Source organism: Hirundo rustica, chromosome 3, assembly GCF_015227805.2.
Source record: "Hirundo rustica isolate bHirRus1 chromosome 3, bHirRus1.pri.v3, whole genome shotgun sequence".
NCBI classification, from domain to species: domain Eukaryota; kingdom Metazoa; phylum Chordata; class Aves; order Passeriformes; family Hirundinidae; genus Hirundo; species Hirundo rustica.
The window spans coordinates 11,108,175-11,135,471 of record NC_053452.1 but is presented as its reverse complement, the minus strand read 5'-3'; the positions used below and the strand labels follow the sequence as shown (position 1 = coordinate 11,135,471).

At 44.5% G+C, this 27,297-nt stretch overlaps 1 protein-coding gene across 1 annotated transcript in view; it reads left to right on the top strand.

Moving 5' to 3' along the window:
* Positions 1 to 27,297, top strand: part of LOC120751232 (TOG array regulator of axonemal microtubules protein 2-like) — a 56,686-nt gene that overhangs the window by 7,078 nt on the left and 22,311 nt on the right. Inside the window, exons 7-12 of the mRNA XM_058420092.1 lie at positions 6,142 to 6,402; positions 6,635 to 6,758; positions 7,885 to 8,219; positions 17,481 to 17,666; positions 18,683 to 18,889; positions 21,464 to 21,513. The gene's annotated coding sequence lies outside the window, so the exon portion shown is untranslated. The remainder of the gene's footprint in view (positions 1 to 6,141; positions 6,403 to 6,634; positions 6,759 to 7,884; positions 8,220 to 17,480; positions 17,667 to 18,682; positions 18,890 to 21,463; positions 21,514 to 27,297) is intronic.

Genomic DNA, 27,297 nt, shown 5'->3' with positions numbered 1-27,297 from the left:
CTGCTTTTATTTGTAATGGTGATATAAAGCACAAATATTATCTATCAGATCCCATGACAACCTATGTTCTACTCTATCAAGCTCAAGTTAAATCCAGTAAAATTGCTTTGTCTCCTTGCTAGTCTGGATTCAGGAATGAATGTTCAACTAGTGCAAACTGCAGAATATCACAAACAAAGTTGTCTGATTTGTTTTAAATTTGCAGAGTAATTCCCTTTTGTTCAGCTGCTGAGACATGTGAGCTTTGTATGGTAATCAATTTTTGTGCAAGTCAAGAAGTACAGGAGTGATACCAGGGAATCAAATGTGCTTGCAGCGGAAAACTACTTGCAAGGTTTCTCCCTGTGTGGAAGTGTTGGAGTCCAGGGCATTCCTTTGGTTGCCCTGGAGGGTCAGGGACCTGGGCAGGGGGGTCTGGGACCCCAGCCCAGAGCTCAGAGAGACACTGGCTTTGATTTCAGTCCATGGGAAAAACTTCCTACACTGAGAGAAGGTTTACAGGCCACAAGAATGTGAGAAATAGTAGTTTAGCTTATCACAGAATGAGAAAATAGTAGTTTTAGGTTCCTAGCATTGAAGTGAATGGGGACAAGATGGAGAATCTGGGGCGTTGTCTCCTTCTTCTTCTCCTTCTTCTTCCCTCACGCCATTGCTGCATTGACGTGGCACAAAGTAGTTAGTGAGGATTGGGTCAAGGTAAAGATGACCTTTTTAGTAATAGTGATAGACATTGGTAAGAAATAGTAAATAAGAAATACGTAGTAATTAGTATAAAAGATAAGGACAGCCCAGCTCGGGGGGAGATGTGAGGAATCCATGCAGCTGCGAACATCTTGTCGGACTCCAAGAAAATTGTAAGATAAGAACTAATAAACGAAGTATGCAACCTTGAAAAATCTAAACCTGAGAACTCCGTCTCTTCCTTTAGCTCGGCTCAGAGCTGTGCAGGGGAGCAAAGGACCCTGAAACCACCTCAATGTTGGGGTAAGCCCCCAACATGGAAGGACTATTGTGATAATGGGAAAGATGTAGCTATTTTAAGGCTGTGGTGGAGTACGTTTTTTGAATTGTTCATGGCAATATCACTTTGGGTGGCTACCAGAAGCTGTTTCTACAATTAGAGTAAGAAATAATATTAAAAAAGGAACTATTCCATGTGAGTTTAACATGTTTCTGAAAACTCATTTTCTCTTGGTCTAGAGAAGTCTGCTTCCTTAAGGGTGTGTCCTTGTTTGATGGGTACTTTTTAATGAGACCTTAATCTTGTCTATTGTCTGAAGATCACAGAAGCATAATCCAGCTTGGTAGGGACTTCAGGGGGCCTCCAGTTCAACCCCTTGCTCAAAGCAGGATCAGACCCAGTTGCTCAAAGCTCTATCCAGCAGGGTCTTAGAAACCTGAGGATGAGGTCTGCAACTTCCTTGAGGCCTGTTTGCACAGGCTCACTGCTTTACAGTGCAAAAGAAGGGGTTTGTTGTGGTTTTTTTTTCCCCTGAAATCAAGCTGGAATCGAGTTTAATTCCTGTTGTATCTTGTCGCTCACCACTTTGAAGACCCTGGCTGTGCCTTCTCAGCAACTGCTTCAAAGACAGCAGTGAGTGGCTGTGAGGTGCTGCTGAAGCTGTCTCTTCAGGCTGAGCAATTCCCAGCTCCTTCAGCTTCTCACTGTAGGGAGGGCAGGGGCTCCATGTTCTGCTCCTCTTGGGGAACCTCAGCTGAACTCACTGCAATTTATCAATGCCTGTCTTTGACTGTTTTGGACTGGGATCCGAAAGTGGTCTCTGTTCTAAATGCTATCTAATGAGTGCTCTATAATTAATGACTAGGACTTAGTTTATTTATGGAAATATGGGTGGTTATAAATGTGCTTATTAGTATTTAAGATTTTTAGGTATGACTGGATTTCAGAGCAAAATTTTTTTAGCAGTAGAAGTATTCTTCCACTTGCATACTGATGAAATGAACTCACATTCATTTTAGTGAAAGTGCTTCATGATTTAAAAAATACTGTGACAGATAACACCTTATCTTCATTACATATTTATTCAACTTGATTAGCTCTAATTTGTGTCATTGAAGTGTTGGAAATGAATCAGAGTAGTTGGTTGTAATTCTAGAGGGAAGTTTTCTATAGAAGTTGAAGTCAGATAATGAATTTATTCTCACTGTAAAGAATGTTTACAGAGATGGGTCTGGGGAGAATTGGGGAATCTTACACAAAGTAAACTGGCACACACAGAAACGAAAACATCTGCTGCAAGACCACACACATCTCGTTTGCTTGAAGTGGCCTGGTGGGGTGGCAGTGTGGAGCAAAGGGGAGCTCTGTCCTGCTGTCTTATCAGGTCCCTCAAAGAGAATTTTTTCTGAGAACCTGACAGGATCTCTGCCTGTTTAGTTTTTCCACACCTCAGTGTGGATTGTAGTCAGTGTTCTGGATTATTTCAGAATCTTACCACACCTCATGTAATGCTACAGTTCAGCCCAAACTTAGTGAAAGTGCAGTCAGGGGAGGAAGGAATACAGAAAGCAAAGGAGCAAACAGAAGGTTTTGGAAACGCTTGGTGCTGTTCCCTGTGTGAGCAGGAGTTCACTGTGATTGCAAGGCATGAGCAGTGTCCAAAGGAGCTTTTGCTTTTCTGAGCTCGGGCAGTGGGCTGGCTGTGAGGTGAGTGTCCAGGGTCCTGGGTGGGCTCTGTGGCCTCTGCCAAGCTCTTCCAGTGGCTGCAGGATCAACAGCCAGCTCGGGTGTGCCGGGACCCGCCGCAGTCAGAATTTCCATTGTGCAGTGCAGAGCTATCCAGGGTTGTCACGTCCTTTAAAAGTGACTTTTCTAGGGCTTGTTTGTTCTCTCTTGTCTCTTGTGGTTGGTGCAGCCTTAGGTTAAATTCATGTGAGCTCCAGTTAAAAGCTCCAATTACTTAGCCTCTGCTGACATAAAAAAACTGGGGCTGCTGTGCCTTTGTCTCACCTGGCATTTCTCACTTAAAATATATTAAAAAAAGGATACTTCATATGGAAGATTTTTTTTAAACAGCCTTCTGAGTAAATAGGCTTTTTACCTTTATAAAATGAAGAATCTCATCTGAACAAGTATTGGATGTTGACAAGGTGGCATAGCAATATAGCCAAAGCTGAATCTACTTTAAGTTTACAGTATGTAAGGTATTGCAAGGAAGAAAAAGCTGTCAAAATAGCTTCTCTTAATACTTGATAGAATCCTGCCCAGGGTCCCACCTTCCTTAAGTTTATAGGACGTAAGGTATTGCAAGGAAGGAAAAGCTGTGCAGCTATCTTCTCTTAATACTCTATGGTCAAAATATTCAACTCCAATGATGCAACAATATTTCTGCGGAGAGTAGTTTGAAAGGATAATGATTTAATTTTGATAGCTAATAGCTTTTTATTGAAACTGTTGGCTTTGCACTAAAAGTAGTTCAGGGCCCCTATTTCAGTATTTGGAGAAAGCTGAGACAGCTGAAGACTCAGAAGGGAGGTAGTAACCTCTGTGTGCAGTATCACACAGGCTCTGTGGCATTTAAAAGCTTTTTTCCTTCATTTTTTCAACTGAAGGTGTGTTCCTTTTTAATGTTGTGATTTTTTTTGTGTGATTTTTTTTTTTTTTTTACTGATAAGCTGTATCACTGAATATTGCAGTTTGAAACACAATATCAAGTTTTCTATGTTCTTAATGAGATATGAATGACTTGTGTAACAGACCTGTAGAACTTTAGGATGTGGTTTCCCACTTTATTCCTGCAGACACATTTATGTAGTGTTCAAGTGATGTCAGAGCACTTTTCCTGTTGCAGTGTCACTGCCCAGTGTTACGCAGGAGCGTGGGCTGCCTTTGCTGGTGCGAAGATCTGGCCGCAGTTTCCAGTGTTGAGGGGGGAGAGACGGTGCTTTTTAAAGACTACAGATTTGTGCAATGGAAACAAAGACTGTGTAGTCTGTAATTGTTTCTCCACCAAACAAACAGAATCCCTTCAAGACTGCTGTGTGATGTCAGGTTGGTTGATGAAGGGAGTAGTTGAAAGGGAAGTGTTTTCCCAGTTCTAGAATTCCTTTGTGCAATATTGGGAAATTAAGATGATGAATCCTCTGTCATACAAGATTCTGTCTTTAATTAATGCCACTTAAAAAAATGAAGAAAATCCTTTTTCTTAAAATACATGAAGGTTGTTGGACACGCGTTCTTTTGGTGTGCGAACTGAAGCTCCAGTTAGGAAATGGGGGATTATTTTGAAACAGAAGTACTGTGGAAGTCCAGCTTTCTTTTGTTTTGTTTGTTAAGCTTGAACCACTTGCGTGTATTGACATACTTGTGACCTGAAGAGCTGTGCAATGATACTCCAAGTAGGTAGCATTTCATAATATGCGTATACAGTGACTTAAAACAAGCACTCTAATGTCTGTTTACTGAACTAATACTTGTATTCCACCATCTGAATTCCATTCTAGAGCTTGAGTCAGAACGTTTCTTATAACAAGACCCAATTGCAAAGCTAGTAATGACTTTCTCGTTAGATTTGGATGTTTTTGAATAGTAACCTTCAATTATGAGGGGTTATGCAATTTTTTTGAATTACTAGTTGTAGAAATATGCCTCTTGCTGCTGAGGACTCCAGGACGGTGTAGATGAATGTAGACGAGAGATCTCTGAAGTTGGGTTTTAGAAGAAGGGGTTTATTGTATAAGATGGGAGGCCTTGCTCAGAGCCGCCAGGCGCAGCTGAAGCATGGCCTTGGAAGGTGGGGGTAGTGAGAGATAAGGAAATTCCAAGAGCAAGATGCAAGAGGTAAACAAAGAGATAAGAGGAGAGAAGAAACAGAAGAGACAGAAGAAACAGAGAAGAGGCAGAAGAAGAGAAGAGAAGAGAGAGGCCCACTCTCGCAGCCCCCTGATAAGGGGTCTCGAGGTGGGCTGTAACAGGGTTGTGCCAATGGGGTTACAGATACTTGATACTCCAGGGGGGTGTTACAAGTGTGGGATAAATCATACATTGGGGGTTGTTTTCCTAGGCATCCAGCAGCTAGGACATCTCAAACATCAAAACTTACTTTCAATTCTATCTCAGTTACAGGTTTCACATTCTCAGAATCTAAGCAATCATATTTATAGGGCTTTCTGGCTTCATCCTTCCCAACAACTAGTAGCTTGCAAAACATTCTTTTAAGTTCTTGGTGTCTCCCTGTGGTCCTCAAAAGTCTAAAATCTTTCCTGGAAAATAGTGTGTAGCACAGGAGGAAGTTTAAGTCTGCAATTTGTGTTTGCTTGTCAGATACCCTGCATGGCCTCATCATCAACACCTAAATATAATTCAAACTCCTTAGAGAATTCCTCCAGTAAAAGGGCAAGTATAACTTTGTTCATGTTTTTATTTTTTTTACATCAGAGTTCCCAGAGTACTTAAATGGCTTCTTGGATGTATATACTTATTTTTGTTGCTACAATTGTAATGCAGTTAAGGGAGATGATTTAAATTTCTTTTGGAGTAGATAAGCAAAATACTCTCTCACAGCTAATGAGAGGCTTCTCAAAACCAGTTCTAATGTACTTGACTTTATCCTCACTTTCTACCTTGAAATATTCTGTGGCAGTCTTGAAAATTTCTGGCTCTTTCTTGCCTTAGATTCTGTATCGCAGTTGCTAAGTTATGCCTTGTTATGTTTGTCTGGCTCAGTTTTAAGATGTTTCTCTAGAGTAAAAAATACTTTAAGCCAATCTAAATGTCACGCTCCTTTGCTTTCTAATGCTGTGCAGCTGAAGATGATGTAACCAGGGTGCAAGAAAACAGAAAGTACTGAATGTGGGGAAGTCACAAAAGGGTAGATTGCGTGCGATAGTTGTGAGTGTACATTGCTTAAGTAATTTCAGTTGATTTGTTTTTCCAAGCCCAATGTACTTGGGAACTTAAATGCACGAAAACTCCAGAGGACTTACATTATGGATGTTTAATTTCCATTTAATACAAATAACTGACTATTCTTTTAGGAGAAAGATTAAAGCCTGCTTATGTTTCAGATATGTTCAACCTTTACATGTTTCATAGCTGCATTTTAAGATAGCAGTGTGTGTTCCTGTTTTGGTTCAGTCTGTGTATTCCTAGTTTGGCTAAACCTGTTCTTTCCCATGCAGGAATTACCTTAAAGTTTGGTTGGTCTTATTTTTAATCTGGAACTCGAAATTGTAAATAAACTGTGATGGGCTGTTGTGCTTCTCTTCTTTGGACTCTAAAAGATGGAACTAACTGGGAACAAAATGAAGAACTACCTCGTCTGCCAGGAAGAGACCAGGGTTACAAGTATGAAGCTCTATGGCTGCACGATGCAGTGATGTTCAGCACTCTGGGACACACTTGTATCTTACTGAATTGTGAGGTTTGGGCTGGGGCTAAAGGTAAGTCATGCGGAAATGTCATCAATTTTTCAAAGAAATTCTGAAAGATTATTTTTATCACTCACCACAAATAACTGTAAACTGTTTAAAATCTTGGCTTCTATACATGGAAAGAAATTGCAAGTTATGTCCTAATAGTATCTACAGATTAGGTAGCACATGTTGGGTGGTATCTGATTTCACTGGTACTTAAGTGATACTGTCCTTAGCTCTCATTTTTGTCTTTTCACAGTCTTTTAAGAAACACGGCATTGTTTACAGACAAGGATGTTGCGTATGTGTGTCCATTTAATGGCCCCATTAAAGGACAAGGGTACGTCACAAACTGCAGGCTGTACCTGAGGAGTGTGGAAAATGTGAGTAATATGCCACAATTACTTCATGGGATGAGTTGGCTTTAAACTCCCTTCCGTTCACCCCCTCTGCCTTTGATTTCTTTTGTGACCAGTTCATTTGTTTTAGCTTTGGCACACATCTGTTTGTGGAATTGCATGGGAGGCTTTTTGCTTGAAATGGTCTGTAATGTTTGTAATAACCACATCTTCATTCTGTAATGACTAAATGGTAATTGCCTTGGTGCCACTGAGAAATCTATATAAAAATGTAAGTTCTTTAAAGCTAAATGTGTTCTAAAAGTGTGATTTTTGCCTGGTAAAATTACAGTTTAATCGCTTACACTGAGCTGATACCTTTATCTTTTGTCTGTCAGAGCTTTTTTTGAGCCATTCCCTTTACCCTTAATCTGTGATAGATGAATGGCAGCAACTAATGATGTGCAGTGGTTCTTAAAATGGCTGTCAGTAAACCAAGACATTGATTGTCTTTGCTGTTAGAAGAAGGAAAATACTTTGATCTGTAGAACCTATTGCGGGTGGGGGTGGTGGTTGCTGGAGTCCAGGGCATTCCTTTGGCTGCCCTGGAGGGTCAGACCTGGACAGGGAGGGGGGGTCTGGGACCCTGGCCCAGAGCCCAAAGGGACATTGGCTTTGATCTCAGTCCATGGGAAAGGCTTCCTGCGCTGCAGGAAGGATTGCAAGCCACAAGAGTGTGAAAGATAGTAGTTTAGCTTATCACAGGGTGAGGAAACAGTAGATTTGGGCTTTTAGTATTGAAGTGAATGGGGGCAAGATGGAGGATTTGGGGCGTTGTCTCCTGCTTCTTCTTTCTTCTTCCCTCACTCCATTTTCTGCAGTGACGGTGGCACAAAGTAGTTTAAAGAGATTGGGTCAAAGTAGAGATGACCCGTTTAGTATAAGTGATAGGTATTGGCAAATAACGATAAACAAAGAATACGTAGCAATTAGTGTAAAAGATGGCGACAGCCCGGCGCAGGAGGAGTCGAGGAGTCACCAGATGCCCGAGCAGCTGCACAGACCTTTGTGGGGCACTGAGAAATTTGTAAGATAAGAAACAATAAACGAAGTGCGCAACCTTGAAAAATCAGAACCTGAAGACTCCGTCTCTTTCTTGTGTTTGGCTCAGAGCTTTGCAGAGGGCAGAAAGGCTCTAAAACCACCTGAATCTCGGAGAAAAAAACCAAGAACTGGCGTCCCTGAGTGGCCTCCTCTAAAGGGGCAGCAAAAGGGTCACAGTGAACCCTCTGCAGTGAGCATCGCAAGCTCCCAAGAAGATCAAAAGCCAAACAGTCCGCTCCGGAGAAGAACGTTTCTGGCCAGAGCAGCTCATCTCAAATTCGTCCCAGACCAACAGATCTCCAAGGGCCCTGGAATCCGTCACCCTGAAACCTCCTGGACAGCGATCAGAGGACACCTCTGAGACGAATTTGACCACAGCTGCACACAAGCCTTTGTGCTTTGGTAAGAACAGTTGGATCTAGATTGTGGGGGGAACCACTTCACAGGAACAAATCTCTATTTTAGAAGCCCTAAAGGGGATCGTTTCAAAATACAGTGTGGCTCTGAAAGAGAAAGAGGTTCAGGCGTTGTAATTACCCACATTGTGAGACCCGTTTCCTGTTTGAGCCAGGATTTTGGCAGGAAGCAAACAGAGTTGTATGATAGAGCCACAAAAAAGGACAAAATAGCTGCTAAGCTGTTGTCCGCAGGTAGAATTATGTTAGAAGCTATATTGGAAAATACCAGTGAAAGTTCTGGGGTTGGACAGCTGCCAAGCAGAGGATAGTAGTGGCTTATCTGTCGGCCAGACAGAGGCAGGAGAGAAAAAACTCCTATCCCCAGGTTTAATACCTCCTCTGGGAGGTGGGGGAGGGGGGAGCTCTCAGCTCTCTCAGGGTTCATCACAGAGTTTGTCAAAAACCCCGAAACTAGTCCCAGGGAAGAGGAAACTTTTAATCCATCCTAGCGATCAGGAGGTACTGGACGTGCTTTATTTCGAAGCGGTTCCCAAGGACACCTTACATTTGTCCCAAGGCGGGGGGGGACAGGTCCGACACAAAGTCCACCCTGAGGTCCTTTTACCCCCCCACAATCACCATGCGGCCGTGCCCCGCTGCTCCTTTCCCTTCCCGTGCAGGAACTAGGTGCGTGGGGGGAGGGAGGAGAGGGGGAAGCGCCGTCAGAACAACAGGTTCCGACTGAAACGGTAATGGTGGGCGGAACTGCGACGCAAGCGCGCGGGGGCGATCCTAACCTATCTCGCCAGGGTGTGGAACGCGGCGGAGTGCGGTCGGAGAACATGTCGGGTGGGGGCGGATCGCAGGGGAAACCAGTTCGCGGACGAGCGAGCAGAGATCGCAGGTGGCGGGACGGGGGCGTGGGAAGAGCCAGGAACCGGCTCGGCGATTCGGCGCATTCCGATGACACAAGCTACAGGAAGCAACGCAGTTCAAAGTTCATCCGCATTGCGGGTCGCAGGGGAAAACCCGAACCCGGAAACACTGAGCAAAGCACGACAAATCCCAGAAGCCTCAGCGGTGAGTCCAGGCACAGGCATGGAAGGAGCTGGACGAGGCTCGAAACGTGATCCTGCTCTGGGCGGGGCAGATTCTGATGACGAGGGCGAAGGGGCGAACCCTGGGCGTGAGCGGGGAGGGGACACTCGGTCAAGCACCACCAGGGCGGGACAGGTGGAGGCGAAACAGGCAGGGAGGGGGCGTGGCCAAGGTGGAGAGTGTCTCCAGGGTGCCACCCCCACGCGGCGGATGTCACGGAGCTTGACTCCGCCCACCAGCAGCTCGCTGGCTTTTGACTCGCCTGCCCGCGGCAATTCAAACACTGCCGCATTTCTGCGGATGGGCGCGCATCCAAAACTATCTCAGATTTTACAGATGTATCCAGAACTTGAAAGCCTTTTGAAAACTCCGAGCCTGCAGAAGCCAGCTGTCAACGTGTCATCGTCACCCAGGAGCGGAGCAGCGGGGCCGTGGGCGCGGAGGGCGTCGATCACACCAAGCAAGGCATTATTTGGCAATGAGACACCTATGTTACACCGCTTCTTTCCAGTTTCATATGAGAAATCAACTTCTTCAGAAGAGCAGTTCAAACAAAAGCGGAGAGAACCTTTGCCAATGGTGAGGGATGATGAACCTGCAGAAGAAGATCAGGACATGTCAATTACAGATGACGACATCATCCGGATCACTGCTTCAGAGGGCATTCCTGTCCGGAAAGTAAAAGCACTTGAGTTTTCACAGCAAGCTTCATGCTTCTTGTTATCTAAGGACTTTATGAAACAGTTTTTCCGGCAATTCACTGAAGCAGCTTCAGAATTTCAACATGACCCCATGTCTTCTTTCTCTCAAATTTTTCTTCCAAGGAAAGGTGCTGCAGAGAAATTTGATGATGCCCAGCAATCCCTGGTTCCTGTTCTTTGGGAAAAGGAAACAAAACAGGATGAGGTGCAGCCTCAAAAACAGGTGGATCCTGGAAAGGATGAAGCAGCAGCAAAGCTGCAAACACAGCAGTCAATTCCAGAGTCGGACAAGACACAGGCTTCTGGTGCACAGGAATTTCTTACAACAGACTGGACGGACATAAGGAAATATGCATTGAAAGGGGAGACGCTTCCGATGGGTTCAAGAGGCATGGCTATGCCAATGACTTATGATGCACAGGATGCAAACCCAAGGTAGGAGCAATTAGATCGTGAAGTCGTCAGGGATCTGATGAAAGCCGTTTGTGATCGTGGATTGGGGTCTCCATACTTCAAACAACTTTTAAAAGGGACGTTTAATAGATATGGTTTAACACCCCTTGACCTCCAATTCCTTGCTTCCATGATCCTCACTGACTCACAATTTATTATCTGGGAAGCAAAATGGAGAAAAGCTCTTAATGAGCTCAGAGTCAAATACCAGGGGGGAGTGAATGCAGGCTTCACCATTGCTCAGTTGGCCGGCGATCCACCACTTGACAGTCCAGCACATCAAGCCGGAGTTTTTCCTCGAGGAGTGTTGACAGACATCAAGAATGCAGCCAGGAAGGCAATGGTGCAAATTCCACCAGCAGGAGTTACAGAAAGTAGTTTCACAGATATAAAGCAAGGTCCTTCAGAATCTTTCACCTCATTTGTCAATCGTCTCACACAAGCAGTGGACAGGCAAGTCACTGATGAGGGGGTGAAGTCACATTTGATTCGGTGTCTTGCATTTGCAAATGCCAATCCAGGATGCAAACGTGTCATCAGTGCAATGCCAGGCCAACCTTCTATGGCAGAAATTCTAGAGGTGTGCAGCAAGGTGGGGAACACCACAGCACATTGCCACGATTTTGGGGATCAGGTGGAAAAGGCTGTCAAAGAAGCGTTTGCAAATTTTCAACAAAGACAATGCTACAAATGTGGCAAACGAGGGCACTTCGAGAAGGACTGTCCAGAACTTGCAGAGATCGCAACCTCACTGGATGTTTGTCCAAGGTGCGGTATTCATGCTTGTAGTACATGAGAACACTGTTGTAACACAGAAAATGTAAGTAAGCTGTTTTTCACATCAAGGCACACTCATCTCTTTTAGGATTTTTAGTAAAAGGTAATGCACACGCAGACAAATTGACGATGCTAATTTCTAGGACTTTACCGAACACTTTTGAACAGGCAAAATTGAGTCATGCATTCTTCCATCAGAATGCTCAAGCACTAATGGAAACTTCTCACATTTCCAAAAGTCAGGCGAAGGAAATTGTTAGTGCTTGCCTAGATTGTCAGCTTGTACAGCCTCCTGCTTCCATGGGAGCAGTCAATCCAAGAGGATTGCACAGTTTGCAATTATGGCAAACTGATGTCACAAAATATCCATCCTTTGGGAAACTCAAAAATGTTCATGTTTCAGTTGACATATTTTCAGGTGCAGTCTTTGCATCATTGCACACAGGTGAGACAGCACAACATGCTTGTCGACATTTCTTGCAGGCATTTGCATCATTGGGCGTGCCGCAAGAAATCAAAACGGATAATGGACCAACATGTACAGGGAAAGTGCTTGACAAATTCCTGAAGAGGTGGGGTGTCCATCATACCTTTGGTATCCCACACTCTCCAACATGTCAGGCAATCATTGAAAGGACACATCCCTCATTGAAAGGACACATCATGCATTGAAATCCCTTTTGGACAGACAAAAAAGAGGAGAAGCAGACACAACACCATACATGCGCTTGAATAAAGCATTGTATGTGTCGAATTTTCCAAATGGCTCTTTTGCAGAACCAACTCCACCAATGATCAGGCGTTTTTCAAACAGCACAAGAGTGAAACTGAAGGAAAATACTTTGGTTTTGGTCAGAAACCCAGAAACAGGGCAGATTGAAGGGCCATTCAAATTAATAACTTGGGGCAAGGGATATGCTTGTGTCTCCACAGCGGTCGGACCGAAGTGGCTGGCGGCGAGGCACGTGAAACCGTACTGTGTCCAGATGCAAGCAGAGGCGGACCCCAAGACCGGAGGAAGAGAAGTGGGCACACAGACGTGAGCCGGTGTCAAGACAGCAGACATCCCTTCGTTCTACATGCAAAAGAGACTATGGGACTTGAGTTTTCTTTGGGGCTTGGGTGGTGTTGCATTTTTAGGGATTCCCGTGAGAAAAAGGCCATTGAAAATGAAAGAACTATCCTTGTGCCTCATTCTCTCCTTGGTTGCCTTGAGCAATGCGGCAGTTTTGCCCATGGCTCAACCAAATGAGAATGTTTGGATACCATCTGTCTGACACACTCAAAGCCAGGGAAACCCTTCTCAACATGTTTAGTGGGGTTGCCAGTGAGCAAATGGCCGATTCCGGAAAACATCCTTCCAGCGATTTCAAAGTCCATTGTAAATCCAGTGGACCAATGGGATGTTTGGACGAAGTTCCTTCCTGTGGCTTCTTTTGAACCTCAGGAACTGGAAATTCTTGGATCGGTCCAAATGCAATTTTGTGTGAAATTCGGCCTTTCTGGAGTGGCACAAAATAAAACTATAGACGTCACTCCAAACCTCAATTTTTACAGAAATTCATCATCTTGGTGTAATTACACTAAGATGTTTGACAAGCCATCCAACCATGTTCCAGCACAATTGTCGAGAGGGAGCTTTTTCATTTGTGGGGACAAAATTTGGCCTGCAATCCCCGCAAATGCCACAGGTGGTCCATGCAGCATTGGAATGCTTTCATTGCTAACACCCAACATGACATTGATTAGGGAACAAAAGCGTAGAGGGAAAAGATCTATCAAAATGTATGATCCAAATTGTGATGACAATGTTCACACATGGAACAGGGCTCAGAGGATTGCGGTTGCACTTTTTTCACCACGGGCAGCATCAGGAGTAGCCTTGACACAACTGGATCGGGTGGGTTGTTGGCTGAGCAAACATGCCCGAGCCACCTCTCTTGCGCTGAGTGACATGTTATTAGACGTTGACAGTGCAAGACGAGCAAGTCTCCAAAACAGGGCAGTGATAGACTATCTATTGCTGACCCACGGGCATGGGTGTGAGGAATTTGAGGGAATGTGCTGCATGAATTTGTCAGATCACTCCAAATCCATTCATGAGAACATCAAGCAATTGCAGGAGAGTGTGAACAAACTTGGAGAGGTAACTGGGTCATGGATGGATGGTGTGTTCAATTTGTTTGACCTTTCACCATTGTGGAAGGAAGTTTTAAAAACATTTATATATATTTTCGTAGGGCTTGTAATTCTTCTCATGATCTTGCCGTGTTTGCTTCAATGCATACGGCAGGCCATGGACTGGGTTGCCAAAGAGGTGTTTTTGGTTCAAACAGGAGGGGGAGAAGTGGTAACTTGTTTGATAAGCAGACATGGAAGAGAGTAAAATGTGCTTGTGATCTTTTTTTTTAATAAGGATTTGGGACTACTGAACCGAAATCTTTCTGGCTGTAGCTAACTGTTCTAGTAATGTCTTTTTGTCCTTTAGTTCTGCTTTCTGCTGTATATCAACAAAGCAGTATTAGCAAGCAGGGGCAGTCAGCATGCAGCCGAATGCATCTCTTAGGGTGCCCATTTTCCCTGCATACTGAACAAGGCATGAAATATTTTTGCAGCATGTTAAACTGGATGATGCTCAAAGCTGTAGAGTGACTGTACAGCCTTACTGACATGCTGGGAGAGGAGACTCAAAGGCAGAAACATGCTTTTGTTTCCTGTGTGTCTGCTTTCTAATCTGCCACGCATAAGAACATTTTGCTTGAGTCTTCTTTTCACCTTAATCTTTTCCTCACTCCAACTTTTCTTGCTGGATCCAGTTGTGATATTAAATGTTCCATTGGGTTTGGATTGAAAAAATGGGTGGAGCTTCAAGCAGAGGAGAGAACTCTTATGGATTAGCTATAACCTGTAAAGTAAGACTTTGCAATAATTCAGTAGGAAATGGAACCTAGAGGGTTTTTTTTTTTCCTCACTGATTATAGGAAGGGAAAAGTACATGCTTATGGATGAATTTAAAAAGAGCTTTTTGAAACTGGATGGCACACAGAGTGGTGCTGCTGTAATCCTGCGCTGCGGTCAGCCCCTGGTTGCAATGAGTGGCAAGAGGAATAAAGATGAGGAAAGATACCTTGATATCATCAGGGAGGCCAATGGGCAGATCTCCAAACTGACAATCTATGATGCTAGGCCCAATGTCAATGCAGTTGCAAACAAGGTAAACAGATGCTTCTAATATCTTCTTCTTGAAAGAAATGAGGAGGAGACTTTGAAGTTTTCTGTAAGAAGGTTTTGGGGAATAGTAGTGATCTTGATATCGATAAATTTACATAATCAACAACGGAGGGTAATGGACATGAGTGTCTACAGTAGGTCCCCAAGCAGAGTTTCAGTACTGTATGTGGATTTCCAGACATGTCTGTTCTCAGCCACGCACAGATGTTAGCGTGGGACTGAAGTCAGGCATGACTCCACTCTGCACTGGGAGGTTGCTGCAGGCTGGGCTGTGGAGCATGTCCCCTGTTGTAATGACAGCCACCTCTGTGCAACCTTCAGATCCTCTGGGAAAATTCCATCCTAGGAAAGATGTGTGCATAAAGCCAAGCCCACTTACAGGCATCGTTTGCTTGGGTCTTCATAACCGTGACGTGGACTACTTCAGACTTATCCTGGCATCCAGCAGATAAAGAGAAAGTGAGAAGTTAATTTGGGTGCTTGCACTCTAAACAGCAGTGTGGGTATATGCTTGGATACCTTGATACCTGTTGTTCTTCCCCAGCTACTTGTAGTTGGTAAGGACAGAAACACTGTTTTTATTACTGGGTGACTGTTTCTTTGTTACCTGTCATCAAGACCTTCATGGGGTCAGAATCATATACTAGCTCAGGCTGGAACAGATCTTGAAAAGTCATCTCCTCTAACCTTCCAGGAAGAAAAGTTGTGCCTGTGGATTGATTTCTCCTCTGCTTCCCTGTCAGCTTCCTGTGGAGGATTAGCTTATTTAGGCAAGCTCAGATCATGCCCGTACGCTGTGTCAGTGTTGTTTTTGGCACGGAACACAGTACAGAGGGATGTATGTCCATCGTTATACGCAATAACCACGTTAGGGGGAGGTGGTGAAGGAGACAAATTTAATGCTTTTGCCATAAGAGAATGTGCCACTCGTGGGGATAGTCCCTCAGTCATGGGACTTCAAACACAACAGAAGGGGATGTGCTTTTCAGTACTTACTCATGTGTCTGCACAGCAAAGAGCATGAGCTGAGCTCCCGTGGGTTTGAGACCTGAATGAAATGCTAAGTGTGCTTATCTGGAGAGAAAGAATTCTAGCTTCTCAACTGCTTTGTGGAACACCAGTTTAGTGAAATGAGGCCTCTTCAGTGCTTGTGCTGAAAGGAATATGAAATGGTAAAACTTGTTTGCATCTAAGAGGTTTATGTGTCATAAGTATTCAGGTGCTTTCAGGAATAACAATAATAATTCGAGGGGGGCAATAATACTGGTAGTTTGCTCGGTGCGAGTTAGGTGTGTGTATTTGTACCTGCGCAGTCTTCTTCTCTATAGTACAGAATGTAGTTTGTTAAGCTTTGTTACTGTGTTTGTGTGTATAGCACACATTCTTTCTCTCCTAGGGGCTGTTTTAACCTGATGGTTTGTATTTTGAGGGTCTGCCTCAATTGTTTGCGTTTGACTGCACGAATCCCATTATCCTCTGCACACTGGATTTTTGGGGGCAAACCAAAGATGGAATCTTTCTGTTTGCCTTTTGGAAAGGTTGTCAGTTACAACTTTGAAACAAATGGGGTAAAAAAAAGAGTTTGTCCAAGAACCGCAGAAAAACTTAAGATGTCTCATAGACAAACTTGGTATGTACATGTTTTAAGTAGCTCCTCATATGTCTAAATATAAAATGCTCAATCAGAGCAGTAGACGCAGTAGGGTCTGTTTCTGGGTCTGAGGGAGGAGGACATAAGAAGTTCAAATCAGTGTTGATCAGCACTGAAAATATTTTGCGAACAGCTGTTAAGATTTGTCTAAGCAAAATCTTGGGCTGTGCTACACATGCATTGCTTAGTTCCTTGTACATAAGTCAAGACAGAGCCAGGAGCTGCGGGAGCCCTGATGCTGAAATTACAATCGTTCCTCACAAAGACTTCATAATACTCAAAGAGAAAAAAACACTCATTGCTTCTTTCACTGCAGAGCCTGGCAGCTCTGATAACCCCGCATCTGAGGAAAGAGAGAGCACAGAGTACTGTGTTGCTGCACAGCAGTGTAGGTGGCACTCATGGGGAAAAGCTGCACAGCACTTTAGGCTCTTGTCTGATGTACAGCTGGTGCCTGCGATGGCATGCAAAGGCAAAATTTATTTCTCCCAATTTATGGTGGGTTTTTGCTGTCTGCAGGAAGTGCTGCAGTTTTGCAGCTCTCTGAGCTTGAGGGAGCTGATGTTTAGTCTGAAGAAAAGGAGGCTCAAGGGGGACCTTATTGCTTTTGTACAACTGCCTGAAAGGAGGTTGGAGCCAGGTGGGGTTGGTCTCTTCTCCCAAGTAACAGATGACGGGGCAAGAGGAAATGGCCGCAAGTTACACCAGGGGAGGTTTAAATTGGACATCAGGAAAATTTTATTTGTGGAAAGGCTGTGCAGGGAAGTGGTTGAATCACTGTCCCTGGAAGCATTTAAAAGGTGTGGCATTTGAGAGGGTGGTTTAGTGGTGGGCTTGGCACTGCTGGATTAATGGTTGGACTCAATGATCTTAAAGGTCTTTTCCAACCCAAACAATTCCATGTTTATCTTTGGAAAGTCTCATTGGTGGCTTTGTGCCTTAAATTGTGTATGGTTTTTCTCCTTCCTTTTGTGACCAGGCACATCCTCTGCAGTGGTGGCCATGAAGTGTTTTGAAAGAGCAGCAGCAGGATACTTTACTTATGTGGCCCCTTAATAGCTTAACAGTCTAAACATATGTCTAGTCTTCAGCACTAAAATTTCATTTTAGAGAAGATAGTTTAAAGTAAACCTTAATGTTATTGCTAATTTACTTCTTAAAGACAGAATCTAAGAATCTTGAACATCATTTTTAAATTAAAGGTATCTTCTTCTTAACTGAACTCGTAAATTTATTTGGCCGTACATTTTATCACTTTTGTCTATTTCCATGTCAAATGACATTCATTCCTTTCTTGTTCTGTTGAAAAGGGTGTCTATGGGACTAAGGTTGATTTCAGCTCTCTTGTTTGTAGGCAGCTGGGGGAGGATATGAAGGTGAAGATGCACATCCCAATGCAGAACTTTTCTTCTGGGACCTTCACAATAATCATGTCATGTGGGAATCTTTGAAGAAGCTGAAGGACATTGTTTATCCTAATGTGGAAGAATCACATTGGTTGTCAAGTCTGGAATCAACCCATGGGTTAGAACATATCAAGGTAACTTTTCCTTGATTGTTTGAAAAGTGTTTGTCCAAATCTGTCATCTCATCCTTGCTTTCTTTGCTGAGCTTTGACGTAGTCCTAGAACACATCAAACTACTTGAACTGCAAAAAACAACATTGCTGAGTGTTGGCTTTTTTAGCCAACTAATCTTAGCGTATGTTACGAGACTCATAACTAAGCAACAGCAGGTGACATTGAATGTTTGTTGTCTGCTTCAAGAATCTTTAGTAGAGGAATGCTTTCTTTGATTTGCTTTATGTGAGCGAGAACTGATTTATTTTGGTTTCTTGCAATACAGGCCTGCAGATGACCGTCATTGTGAAATACTAGTAAATACTTGAGTTGTGTGTCTGTGACTTATCTTGTGAATTATTGTTTTTTAAATCAATTCTTAAGTTTTGTAGTTTTCATCTGGTAGCACAAATAAAATACTTAGGCTGGTAGTTCACCAGTGTTCCTGCTAGTTGGCCTTTGAATCTTTTGCCTCAAGTACAGCTGTGCAAAAGTAATTAGAGTATTATGTAATGACTCCTACTTAATAGAATTTTGATCTTAATTTAATATTTGGAAAAATAAGTAGATTAGAAGGGTGCAAGCTCTTTTTTCCAATATCTGAGATAATTCAGTCATTTATTTCATTTGACTCCTTTCTTTGAACTAACACTGAATTTTTAGAGAGAGTATATCCTATGGTAAATCCCCTCTTTCTTTGAAAAAGAAGCTTATGTCTTTTGGTTGATCAAGGTTACTGTTTTCTGCCCCGTTTTTTAAGAATTTACCGTGAGGTGAATTTGATCTTACTAAGGGATTAGGGAACCAAACTGTTTCTCTATTTTTATGCAAGAAATTCCCTTGGTCTCCTAGAAAATTATTCTCCAGCTACTTACACTGCTCTTTTCAGGTATTTTAATGGAAACAGCATTAATTCAGATACAAAGAAAGGAAGCTATGGTTCTGATTTGAGCAGAAATAAGCTGTGTCGTGTTTGGTGTGTCTTGCTCCTGGGCAGCTGGTGCTGACGGGAGCCATTCAGGTGCCAGACGAGGTGTCCTCGGGCTGGAGCTCGGCGCCGGTTCACTGCGGCGCCGGCTGGGACCGCACGGCGCAGCTCACCTCCCTGGCCGTGCTTGTGCTGGACGGCTACTACAGAACCGTTGAAGGCTTTGAAGTTCTGGTGCAAAAAGAGTGGATAAGCTTTGGACACACGTTTTCATCGGTAAGAATCAGAAGATAATTGCGAAGACTGTGCGGTATTACCTTTCTGAAAAGCTTGTGGCGTTAAACTGCTTGCTTTGCGTAAGGGTTTGATAATTCCTTTCATTGTTTTTGAATTTAGATTTGAAACGTTTCCAGGTAAACTGAGCAGAACATTTGGGTTTGGACCTGTTTGATCAGTATTTTTCTTGCTGTTCTTTCTCTGCGAACTCGTATTTTGTCCTTTGCATCGTTTTAGAATTGCTAGGGTCACTGTGGTTATTGAGCAATGAATCTAAGGAAGCAGAAAAATGGTGTCCTCTCAAATTCTTCAGATAAAGCTGGGACATGAGGTTCTCCTCATTCTTTCTTTTGGACTGTTTTGACTGTCACAAGAAGCAGATGAACGAGTCTGGTTGGTGTCTTCTAAGTGAGATTTTGCTTGCTGAATCCCAAATATTTTACACTTGTAATGCTGGCTCTACTTCTGTTCAGTTGTCTTCTGGGCAGGAGGTTAGAAGCTCAGAAGGTTAAGTAGCTACTTCCATAGCAAGTGCATAATATTTCACAGGTGTGTGAATCACTTTCATGGAAAAAAATTCCCAGAATATTCTGAGGCAGGGGCTCTGTTCATCCTGTTTGTGTTGGAAAACTTTTCAGAGTCTTAGTGGAAGTTTTTCTAAGTGTGGCAGATAACCATTTAACCAGGAAATCTGTGGGAGGAACCTGGAGGAGCAGATCAGGTTTCTAGGAGGCTGTGCTGTTACTTACTATAAACATTATAACAATGTTGCTTGTTGGTGCTGGAATTTGCTCTCCTTAAGAAGTTTCTCTAACTTCAGTGTCAGTTACTGTTGGGGTTTAAGTCTCCTGGAGAATTTTTTCCCCCCTCCCAAGTTGCTAGGAGACTAAGTGCTGAGTGCTTAACGTGGACAAAAGAACTGATAACTTAGTTTTGGGGGAGGGAAAAAAGCTCCCGGAGAGAGCGGAGGGTGGGGGGATCTCGCGGCTTTTCTTTTCTTTTTCCGGGGGGGAGCAGGGATCGGGCCACGGCTGCTGCAGTCCACGGGTAACGAAGGAGTCTGGTCCTGGGAATTCTACCATCTGTTGGAGTATCCAGGAATTCGGAGTTTCTTCGCTATCCTGCTGGATTTTGGGTGAGCCCGGGTCCCGCCGCCGCGGCTTCTCCGGCACTGCCGCCTCTGCCTGCCGAGGACACCCCCTGCCTGCGGAGGACAGTCCACCGCGCCCGGCTTCCAGCCATCAGCGCCGGAGCCGCCACCGTTTGCCCTCGGGGTTCTTGGTTCTGTTCTACTATTGTTATAATTGCTGTTGTTTTTTGTCTGTCCTGTTATATTTACTAGTAAAGGACTGTTATTCCTTTTCCCCATAGCTCTGACTGAAAAGTTTTATTTTTTAATCTTCCAAATTATAATAACACGGAGGGAAGGATTCAAATTCCTCATTTCCTAGAGAGGCCTGCCTCTCCTTAGCAGACACCTGTCTTTTCAAAACCAAGACAGTTACTTGCCTGGATATTTTGTCCCTAATGGAATATTCTAAAGATATGAATATTGCTAAAATTTGGAAAATAGGCAATCTGGGAGAAATCAAGAAATGGAAAAATATACTTGTGTGTGTGTGTGTTTCATGCCCATTTTACATTTGCAAATGTGTAAGAGCGTTGCATTCATTTGGAAATCCATGTACAAGTACTCAGCATAAATCACTTCACCGTCTGCATGTTCTTGTAGGCTGTGGCAGTTTTTGATCTGACATTTGAAAGATGCTTTGAGGCTTTTTATTGTCATATTTATGTTGTACTTAAAAAAAGGTTAAGAGTCAGGATGCAGATGAAATTAGATGGTATAACTAGATTTGTAGTCAAACACGTGTGTTGTGGTTTAACACAGAGCTTAAAAAGAGATCTGTGTGTTCTTCATCATTATTGATAAATTCAGATAATCTATGTTTCTTTTTGTTAAACCATTCATTTTAGTTGGGTAATCAAAGGATTTTGTTCTCCCTTAACAGGTGTTTTTTTCCAAATATTGAGGCAGGACTTGGCATGCCTTCCAGATGATTTGCTCAGTCCATTGGTTCAGGTCTGACAATGTAGCAGCAAGAAGAATGATTTAAGTAGTTGCTTTTTCATAAACTGCTGTTTTCCCCACTTGCTCAGTCAAGTAGTAATCTTTGGAAATGGCTGAAGCCACTCTTTAGCCACCTGCTGTAATCTGAGAGTACTGTATAATTTTATTTGATGGGGTATGTAGCTTATAGTGAAGGTCAATCTTTTCTGGAGTGTTCTGTAGAAGTGGAGGAGTCACCATCCCTGGAGAGATTTAGGACATGGGATGTGTTTCTTGGGGACATGACTTAGTGGTGGACTGGTCAGTGCTGGGTTAACAGTTGGACTCCATGATCTCAAAGGTCTTTTCCAACCTTAACTATTCTATGATAAAAAAATTAGAATGCAAGCAGAAAATCTTTTGATCATTCAAACTCTCTTTTAGCTTGGTAAATATGTGTGTTCTATTTCATCTGTGGAAAGCAGTTTTTTGGGACATGTTTTATCCTTCTCTTACCCTTCCAGGGGAGAGGGAGACTGATGCCTTCTGATAATGGCCCAGCCATTCAAACCAGGTGAGGCAGTGTTTCTTACTTCTTTCACCACTCCTCAATCCTCTAGGGGGGCATTTCAAGGATGACCTGGAGCTGTTGGATCTGCCCTGGACAAGCAGGCAAGTGTGGACTCTCTGCTTCTGCTGGGCTCTGGACCCCTCCCCGCCAAAACTGCGGTTCCACCTACCTAGAAGCCTGAAAGGAACGGAGTTCCTATTAAGGCTAGGTTGCCATTGGTGAGGCAGGAGGTAGTTGTTGGTACCACCATTTTTTTGTAATCCTCCTATTTTTGGGATGTCTTGTTGTCCATGAAAGTTGTGGATGATGGAGCCTGAGCACAGGAATAGTATGGCTTTGAAGAACGCATGAGTTGAAATATGGAGGAAGGCTAGTTGTGGGAGGTTGAGTCCGATGGTGACTATTATGAGGCCTAGTTGGCTTGAGGTGGAAAAGGCGATGATTTGTTTGATGTTGTTTTGGGTGAGGACGCGTGTAGCGGCAAATAGTGTGGAAAGAGCTCCTAGGCACAGGCATAGAGTGAGGGCGGTTTGGTTAGTGTTAAATATAGGGTGGGTTTGGATAAGGAGGAAGATTCCAGCCACTACTATTGTGCTGGAGTGGAGTAGAGCAGAGAACGGGGGTCGGGCCTTCTATGGCGTCTGGGAGTCATGGGTGGAGGCCGAATTGGGCGGATTTGCCTGTTGCTGCCAGAATGAGTCCCAGGAGGGGGAGCGTGGGCGTTTGGGAAGGGGAGGAGAGTTGTTGGATTTCTCAGGGCTTTGAGGTGTAGGCTAGTCATGCTATGCAGAGAATAAGTCCAATGTCACCAACTCGGTTGTAGAGGATGGCTTGGAGGACGGCGGTATTAGCTTCTGTTCGGCCATGTCATCAGCTGATCAGAAGGAAGGATATAATGCCCTCTCCTCCTCAGCCAATGAGTAGCACGAAGAGGTTGTTGGTGACAATTAGGATTAGTATAGCGATAAGGAATAGGAGGAGGTAGGAGAAGAATTTTGTGATGTATGGATCTGAGGCTATGTATCATGTTGCAAACTGTAGGCTAGACCAGGATACGAATAGGGCGATGGGGAAGACTGTGAGGGAGTAGAAGTCTATCTTTAGGCTGATTGGGCTTTTGAAGGTGATGATGTATTTTCATTCTCAGAGGGAAATGAGACTTTCTGTCCCTGTGTAGATATGGATTGATATCGGGATTAGGCTGATGAGGAAGGAGGTTTTTCCTGTATTTGTGATGGTGGCTGGGCTGTTTTGAAGGTTGGGTGATAGGGGTGATAGGAGTGGGAGGATCATGGGGGTGGATAGGGTTATTAGGGTTAGTAGTAGGAGGGTGTTTAGGACTAATGGCAGGTCCTTTACTTTCACCTGGACTTGCATGGGGATGAGTGGCTCCTAAGGACATTGGAGTACTGTTATCCTTTAAAAGGAAGGGGGCTGAGGTTTTAGACTCAGATGCAAGAATTAGCAGTTCTTGTTGGTTAAACCTCCCCTTGGCAGGTAAGAAGGTTTTAACTTCCAGGTTTAGAATCACAGTCTAATGTTTTGGTTCAACTATACTTGCATATGGGGGTGCTGGAGATGAGTTCAGGCTTGAAGATGAGGAGAATCATGGGGAATATGTTTAGGGCTCTGAGGTGGTGTTCTCGTGTGGAGGTGTTTTGGACTGATGTGATGTGGGATGGAAGGAGTGCCTTGTTGTGTCATTGTTAGTATGTCTAAAGCGTATGAGGCGGTGAGGAGGATTGTGGCCCTTGTGAGGAGGATTGTGAGCGAAGATCAGTTGAACGAGGTGATGATGATGGTTAGCTCTGCTCTGAGGTTAGTTGTTGGGGGTAGTGCTATGTTTGTTAGGTTTGCTAGTGGTCATCAGGTGGCCATGAGAGGTAGGAGGGGTTGCATGCCTCATGTTAGTAGGAGGATTCGGCTGTGGGTGCATTTGTAGTTGGTGCTGGCTAGGCTGAAGAGTATTGAGGAGGTCAGTCCGTGTGAGATGATTAGGATTATTGTCCCTGAGAAGGCTCATTGGGTTTGAATGATGGTTGTGGTGACAACTAGGCCTATGTGGCTGACCGATGAGTAGGCGATTAGGGATTCTAGGTTGATTTGGCGTAGGCAAATGGTGCTGGTTATTAGTGCCCCTCATAGTGCAAGGGTAATGAAGGGGTAGTGGTGGTTGTTTGATGCTCATTTTACGAGGATGGTTATTCGTATAATGCCGTATCCTCCTAGCTTTAGTAGCAGGGGGGCGAGGAGCATGGATCCTGCGATAGGGGCTTCTACATGAGCTTTGGGGAGTCCTAGATGTAGTCCCTCTAGGGGAGCTTTAACTATGAAAGCTATTAGGAGGGCGAGGCTTGATGCGATGCCTGTTCAGGAGGAGGTGATTGTTGGGTGTAAAAGTTTGAGCACTGGGAAGTGTAGGGTGCCTGTTTGGTTACATAGGTGGAGGATGGCGATGAGCAGGGGCAGTGAGCTGGCGAGTGTGTAGAATAGGAGGTAAAAGCCGGCATTTAGTCGTTCGGTCCGGTTCCCTCCTTGGGTGATGAGGATCAAGGTCAGGCCGTGGGTGGCCTCAAATGCGATGTAGAAGAGTATTAGTTGTGAGGCTGAGAAGGCCAGGAGGATGAAGGGTTGAACTATTGTAGAATTTCCCCATGAGATTAGACGACCGCCGATGGCCAAAGTGAAAGAGTCTGTTCTCTGGCACCAGGTGGGATTTTCCAGCTTTGATTCTCAAGTCCTGCCTGCTTTGCTGGAGACCTTTCCCAATGACTGGCCAATGCCAGAGAGAGAGCTGGCCCCTCCCCTGTCGGGGCTTTTTCCCCAGGGGGCAGGGCCCAGAGGCACCACCCAGTAAGGCAGAAGCAGCAGGGGAAGAGAGTTAGGTGACATTTCAGTGGGGGGGATGGGCACTGCTGGGCAAGGTCAGATAGAAAAAACATTACAATTCCGATGCAATGGAAACACAATGAATGCATGACAACATTTCCCCTTTTCTTATTAAGTTAAGAAGGAGGAAGGCTCGGTTCATGGGAGCTGCTTAGAGTTCGGACCTTGAGTTACCTTTAAAGTTGCAAAAGAAAAATGACTTTTAGTGCCAACTGTTTAGAAAAATGCTGTTAAGGAATAATGATAATGAGAAGGAGAAGTTTGGGTGCTTTCTCCTCCTCCAGGCAGCACTGGCCACTTGTGGGCCCTCTGCAGGTGGTTTTGCAGTTTTCGGGATGAAAGGTTTCACCCACTCAGCTGGCACCCACTTGAGATCTGTGGGAGTGGACACATAGGCATACCCACGACCCCAGGTGACCTGATCATGAGGACTTTTTGTTTTTCTGCTCACTGGATCCTTGACTATCATATCTGGTGACTTTTGCTGAAAGGCAGAACTGGTTAAAGCGGGATTATTTCATTTACCATTTACATTTTCTAGTTTTTTTGAAAAATTCCCTTTGGACCTTGGAGACCTCCCGCCCCCATTGTCCTGAAAGTCCAGAAATTGCTTCTTTAAAGGGCATTGAGATAGCCAATGTCCAGCCTGATCGCACAGGAGACGTGTTGTTCCTCTCTTGGGCGGTGGCCATGGCACAGGAAGAGGAAGAACCGTGTCTGCAGCAGCAGCAGCTTTTTGTGGTGGCTTGACTCTGGAACTGTGGTTTTGATGAGCTTTTATGAAGGGAATCTTCCTGGCACACACCTGGAGCATGTCACATAAAGTTGGAGCCGCTTCTATAGACAGGCTGAGGATAGCTGCCTTGCACTGTTTGTCTGCATCGGCCAGCGCCATCTCCTCCAGGACCTGTTCCTGGGCTCCTTCATTCTCAACCTGTAACTCGATAGCTCGGGTTAACCGCTCCACAAATGTTCCTAAAGGTTCTGATGGAAGCTGCTTTATTTTACTGTAAGGTTGGTAAGACTCATCGGGCTGGGTCGCTAATTGAATTGGCAGATTCTTCTTATCAACAGCCATTTCAGGATTTTGCCAAAGCTCCGGAAGCAAATCTTTTTGGAGGTGCAAGGGAACTGTAGTCTTTCTTGCTAAATTTGCTTTCAAACGTTTGCAGAAGTATTCTCTTTCATATTTAAATTTGGCCTGAGCTTTGCATAAACCCTGAATCACTTGTTGGGGGAAGGGGTCCCAATTACTGTGGACAGCACTCCCTCTTTTTGATTGTTGATATGTGAAAGGGGTGGCAGAAAAGCTGGGATTGCTTCCTGGTTCCCAGCTCCCCCTGCTCCCTCCGGGGCGTGGAAACTGGGACTGTGGGCGGGGGACCCGTGGGAAGCAGGGGCAGGGAGGGGCTGGAGGCTTGAGTCACACGGGGTGGACTCGGAGGGCAGAGGTTTGAGGGTAGGGGGCAGAGTCAGAGGAGAGGGCAGTGCCAGGGGCGGCACTGAAGGGAAGGAGGGGTCTGGGGAGAAGAAGGAATTGTGGGAAGCGGGGACAGACAAAGGGAGAGACTCCTCATGGCTCGGGAGCACATGGCTTCGGCCATTTTGGACAAGAATCCCCTCCATCTTGTGACACTCCCCCCCCCCCCACCTGGGGACCACTCAGATGGAAGGTTTGAGTACTCGGACTGCCTGCAAAGGTACAAGCTGGGGAAAAGTCACAAAGAAGTGGCTTTTTTTTCCTTTTTATTTTGCTTTTGCAGTGCAAACCTAATTTTGAAGCTATAAAAAGCAAAATTTGCATCCTCTTTATTATTAGAGGAGCCAGATTCAACTATTTTTTTTGTTACAGCCTCCCAAAATTCTGGGGAGCTTATTTGCTCTAATGATAAATGTGGAAACTGAGAAAACAACCACAGAGTTAATTTTTTCAGCTGTTTCTTTGAATAATGGGTCTCGCCATCATCCAAGGCATATGAAATATGATAATAGACTCTTTTGTGAGACATAGCCTAGCACCCATTTTTGGCTCAGATTTTGAGTTTCTGTGGCCTCTTTATTGTGACTGAGAAACTGAAAGGAAAAAAAGCTCGCTGGAGAGAAAAAAAAAGCCAAAAGGGGAAACAGTTTCCTTTTCCACGTCCCCAGGCTGCCAAAAGAAGTGTACTCTTAAAGCACTTCGAAGGTTCACTCTGAAAGCAAGAACCTTTTTCCCTGAGGAACACTGCCTCTGAAAAAGGTTTTCCCTTAGAAAACCGAAAGTGGTACTTGCCAAAATTCCAGCGTTCCTTTCCTTTCTTTCCCAATCACTCCTTTTGCCTGAGACTGACCCTTTTTGGTGCAAAAAGAGCTTCCAAGTCTCAGTTCCCAGGGTCATATTTCCACAAACACGTGGTCACCTTTTCTGGGAGCAGCTTGTCATTCGGGGGGCTTCTTTGCAGCACTCCGATGGGTTTTTTAAGTGCAAAGGAGAAAACTGTCTCCTGGCCTGTAGAATCCTGTGTTTCGGAGACTCCACAGCGAATGCCAAGCCTGACGGGTCTGTCTCTGCATGGATGGGCTACGTTTCGTGACTAATGTAGCCACGTGAGATTCCTGGGCCACGTGCTCCCCAAGTGGTTCTTCCGGCTTTTTGGGAACCTTTTGTGGCTTGGAGCACGTTGCGTGCCAGTTATAGAATTTCTCCATAAGACTAGACGACCGCCGGTGGCAAAAGTGAAAGAGTCTGCTCTTTGGCACTAGGTGGGATTTTCCAGCTTTGATTCTCAAGTCCTGCCTGCTTTGCTGGAGACCTTTCCCGATGACTGGCCAATGCCAGAGAGAGATGGCCCCTCCCCTGTTGGGGCTTTTTCCCCAGGGGGGCAGGGCCCAGAGGCACCACCCAGTAAGGGAGAAGCA